Genomic DNA, 5,505 nt, shown 5'->3' on the forward strand with positions numbered 1-5,505 from the left:
ACTTGTTCATTTGTTCCCCTACATTCACCTTGGTCATGTCCCAAAGTTCCACAATTCTCGCATATACCACTTGGGATTGATGAGGATGCCGTCATGGCATTAACATGATGCTTTGATGATTTTGAGTTTTCCTCAAGTCTAGCCATAGCTTGTTCAAACTTCAAATTGATTGTGTCAATGTGAGCACTAAGTTGAGCACCCAATTGAGTAACGGAGTCCACTTCATGCTTTCCTCCTCTAGTAGCCTTGCGAGGTCTACTATATTGTGAGTTATGGACCGCCATTTCCTCAATCTTGTTCCATTTTTGATTGTCATCAACTTCGGTGAACATTCCATTTGATCCCATATTGAGAATGTTCCTAGAATCTTCATATAAACCATTCCAAAATTGTTGCACCAAAAACCATTCGCTAAGTCCATGGTGAGGACATGAGCGACAAATACCTTTAAACAACTCCCAAGCTTCATACAAAGACTCTTCATCCCTTTGCTTAAAACCCGTAATTTGAGCTCTTAGCATGTTAGTCTTTTCCGGTGGGTAGAATTTTTTGTAGAAAGCTAGAGCCAACTTCTTCCAAGAATCTATTCCAAGGGTGGCCTTATCAAGGCCCTTCAACCATTGCTTCGCGGTGCCGATTAAGGAAAAAGGAAATAAGACCCATCTAATTTGGTCTTGAGTCACGCCCGTTTGAGAGATAGCATCACAATAATCGCAAAAGGTTTCCATATGAGAATGAGGGTCCTCACTAGGCATCCCCCCGAATTGGCTCCTCTCAACTAGTTGGATGAAAGCGGACTTGGCAATAAAATTTCCGGTGAGATGTTGCGGGGTAGTAGTACCATTTGGTAGATTCTCCTCGGTGGGTATGGAGTGTGACGAGAATTTTGGCATTGTAGGTGGATTTTGTGGGGTATTGTGTAATGGGTTTTCTTCTCCTTCTATTGCGAAAGGATTGACAAACTCACTAGTGGGTTGGACAACTTCACTAATACCTCGTAAATTCCTCCTAACAACTCTCCTATTGTTCGTCAAGGTTCTTTCGATTTCACGGTCAAAAGGTAACAAATCACCTTGTAACCTTCTAGACATGCAAAATATCAAATAACTCGAGAATGATTAGAACAAACCTTGAGGAGTTTTACTTCCTCAAGGCGAAGAAAGACACAACTAATGACAATAAAAAGAAATCTAAATCAAACAAACACCGTCCCGACACAACGCGCCATTTTTGATGCGATCCCGCTAAGTGTTCACAAATTAAGATGTGGTCGTTGGTCACGGTCAAATCAAAACACAATTTATAGCTCCACAAACAACTCTACAATTAGTAAAGAGGCAAGTAAAGGTCGGATCCCAAGGGACGGGAGTTGAAATGAGATTTCTATTGTAACTAGTGATGTCTAAGGGGTGTCACAAATTGGGTTGATGTAGAAGGTTACTAAACTAGAATAACAATGAAAATAAACAAGCAAGATGAATTAAAGGGGTGTAAACAATTGATTAAAGGCACTAGGGTGTCATGGGGTCATAGGGGAATCATGGGATATGATCATACAAACATGTTCTCAAATTATAAGCAAGCAATTATTGTTGTGATGGATTGAGTTGGGTTATATCTTACAATCCTAGGAAAGTTTGGGTCCCGGAGCCGAATCGATTAGATTGTACAACACCTACAAGTCGACTTAATCTTCCCTACTCAACAACATGCATGGTCTAATGAGACTCGAGTTGGGTTATGTCTTACAAGTCTCATTGAAAAGATAGAAGATGATAGTAAATGCAAGGATTCATAGGCTTAGAATTTCATCAAATATAACATGTGCATGAGTTGAGATCAAAACAAGCAAGCAAATAAAACATGAAAGCCTATTAATTTAAGCATGAATCATTCCCCATGTTGGTTTCCCCTAATCACCCATTAACCCTAGCTAAGAGACTAATCACTCATTATCATGTTGATCATGCTAGCAAGGTTGTCAATCATACCAACAATATGAAACATGATGAATAAATGAAAGTAATTAACAATAATTAAAAAGGGATTAAGAGATTATACCTACTAATGATTCCAATAATAAAGCAAAGATAAAAGAAGTACTTGATGTTTGATTGAGAGGTTGTCAATCTCCCAACAATAACCCAAATAATCTTCAATTACCCAAAATAAAGGATGAACAAAAGAGAGATTAAAGAACTAGAACTTGGATTAAAACTTGATTAATACTTGATTACAATATTGAAGAGAGATTTGATTGATATTTAACTACACTAATTATTGATAAGAAGAACATGCTCCTCTAATTAGACTAATAGGGTATTTATAGTGGAAATTAGGGAGGATGCATTAGGGTTAACTAAGGGCTAAACTAGTAATTACACTTTTTAAGTTGAGCAAGGAGGACCCGGTATTTTTGGAGAGAAGGGCTTCTCTTTTCGTAGCTTGAAGAAGACAATCCGTCTTTGGAGCGAGAATCCGGGCGGATAAAGGGTCGGAGACGGGCGGATTCGGCTTTGGAATCCGAGCGGATTCTGAAGAATCCGGGCGGATTGTGGACGGGGAATCCGAGCGGATTCAGGCAAAGACGCTCGGCTTGTGCTGGAGCTGGACGGACGGATTGTTGACAATCCGCTCGGATTGTCAGTCAGCATAGTAACTTCTTCTTTTCTTCCCTTTTCTTCATAAATTCCTTGGGGATTTCCTTGGGGACTCAAGGATCTTTTCTCAACATTTCTCTTCTACTATGATATGTACAAAGGCCTTCTAATCTTGTCTCTCCTTGATGCTTGGTCATTGAATTCGATCAATTTAGTCTCGTTTTGCCATGAAAATGCAAGATTCTTACTCCTTTCTTACCAAGGGATCAAAATCTCAAAGAATATGCAAATCAAAGAGCTAAAGATAAGAAATGACCCAAATAAGCACTAAAAAGCATGGAAACAAGGCTAATTCGGGGGCTAAATATGCGCCAATTATGGTCACATCAATTATTTTTGCATAAGAGTAAGTATGGAAAAAATAAGAGTCAAGCTCTTCTTTTTGCTAAGGGAGGCCGGATAGGAGGGGTGAAGAAGACCAATGCATGGCCGTCACCTTTTGCTTTTCCTCTTATCAAAATAGTAGGTATGTAAGGCTAGTTTTTTAGGGTAATCATTGTGTTTATTTTACACTTAAAATAAAACACCCACTAAGCGCAAAACCCTCCAATTATTCGGTCCATGCCATAATATGGTCATCCATTTTATTTTGTCAATTTGTCATTTGTAATATGATCATACAATATGTAACATGTACCATGTATCATGTGTTTAATTAATTTAATGCATATTTAACAATTAAATATCATTATATAAATTAATTAAATTACATATAACAAATTATCTAGTAATTCATAATTACATGGTATAAAATGGGTCATGTTAATATAATTCACAACATCTTATAATTATAATTAACCATTTTTATCTCAATTGTTTCATAAACAATAATAAAATTGTAGTAATACAAACATTTTACTTACTAAAACGAATCTTTTTTAATCGAATTACAATAAGATACGTATTCTCACTCACAAATACAAATTTTTCAATTTTAAGGAATTAATTAACTTGTATCATTATACAATTAACTAATTTATCTATTAAGGGAATTGTCCTATAGGTGTGACCTTAAGAGATCAACTGACCACCACCGTCAAACGATAGTAATGTCAAACTCTAGTTAGCCAATCATTACCGATTAATATTAATCAGTTGACTCTATAAATGAATCATCCCTTCCATATTCTTATCATGAGACTTAAACATGTGATCGCACTATTGTTGAGGACACTTACTCCAACAATCTCCCACTTGTGCGAGACAAGTGTGCGTCACCAATTCTCTTGTCCTCTTACAATCTCCCACTCAATGCAAGGTGTCTTGCAGGTCGTACTTGCATTTGATCATATCTAGAGTGGTTTCCTCGATCTGGAAGTAACCGTTTGACCGGAATTATCTACCGTAGATACCTTCCGAGGTGGCCACGCATTTTCAGTTCACAGCTCTTCGAGTGGCCGTGAGATTCATAGATAACCCTGACAAGGGGTGGACAATTCCTATCGCCTTATTCCCTTTGAATAGCGACAACTCATAATGACCCAAAACATGCCCATTTTATCTCAGTTACAATAGTCGTAGAGCATAAATCAAAGCCAATCAGACATTGTGCCAACTTAGCGAACAGTCTCTAGTCAAAGAATCGACTCATAAGAATACTATAGTAGCTTCACCATGACCAGGCTTTATAAAAATTACCAGAACTCTATAAGCGGTCACTGGCCGACAGAGTGTTCTATACAGTCTACCTATGTGATCGACTAGTCATCTCTTATGACTCTAAGGCACTTGAACTTGTCATCAATCGTATCACACTCTAGTTACTTGGAGACGTCACCTCATATAAGCAACTAGGGGCCAATACTATGTTAATCCACTTCACTTAAATAGGGTTCAACATTGTCTCTACAACCTATTTGGAAAAACAAATTATTAAAGAAAAAAGTTTTTTTATAAAACTCAAACGATGAATGTATTATCACATATGTAAAATTGATAAAATATCAATTACTAGATAATCTATAAATCATTTTTAATCTTCTATATAGTTGATCATCTCAATTCAATTGAAATGGCATGACTTATCATGCTAAGCCTATGAGAAGGCTTTGGTTAGTAAGTGTTAGCAGCACTTTGCACTTTCCTAACCTTACTATATACTTTTTCCCTTTCTCATGTATAATATTTATTATAAATCTTTTGAGTACGTGTCTAGATCCAATATAGACATATGCTCTCTTGCCTTAGAATAGCTCCCACTATCCTCACAGTGAGTAGGGATAGGACCTTCGGTTATTGGAACGAACTACCATAGCTCCTCCAATTCACAAAACTGAATCCTAATATCATCCCTTCCTTCTTGCATATCTCATTATTTCAAGTGTACTCAATTTCCGTTGTGTATATCTCATTGTTCAATTGCCTAGGTTGTTTCTAGCAGATATCCTCCTTAAATAATATAGCCAATATGGTTCTCTAACCATCCTTATGTGTTTAGAATATGGTTTTTGTGTAACTCCTTGCACATAAATCCATCTCATTTCTAAATGCTTAGCTTCATATCTTTAGTACTTCCTGAGTACTAACTAATGAACTATGTGGCTATATAGAGACTTCTCTCAAAGTTTCGATTTGTAACATCTCGTCATACTGCAAGTATACGAGATTTAAGAATGGTAATACATCTTAGCGTAATGAATTAATCCCGCAACGGAAGCAAATGGATTCAATTTCTTCATGTTCAATACTTTTGAACTTGTTAAGATTCTTATTAACATAAGAATATTAACTTTATGCTAATATCCATCGAACTGGATATCTTAGAGATGTATTATTCTTATCCTAATTCTTTCATCACTCACAGTGATCAATATGTCATTCATATATAAGACTAATAATACCACCC

General features: G+C 36.6%; 1 non-coding gene across 1 annotated transcript; it reads left to right on the forward strand.

The window, feature by feature from the left end:
* The first annotated feature begins 414 nt into the window (after positions 1-414).
* Positions 415-521, forward strand: LOC141635073 (small nucleolar RNA R71). The gene has a single exon (XR_012539779.1). It is a non-coding gene; the product is annotated as a small nucleolar RNA R71 (small nucleolar RNA).
* The last annotated feature ends 4,984 nt before the right edge of the window (positions 522-5,505 follow it).

This window comes from Silene latifolia, chromosome Y (genome assembly GCF_048544455.1).
Source record: "Silene latifolia isolate original U9 population chromosome Y, ASM4854445v1, whole genome shotgun sequence".
NCBI lineage: Eukaryota > Viridiplantae > Streptophyta > Magnoliopsida > Caryophyllales > Caryophyllaceae > Silene > Silene latifolia.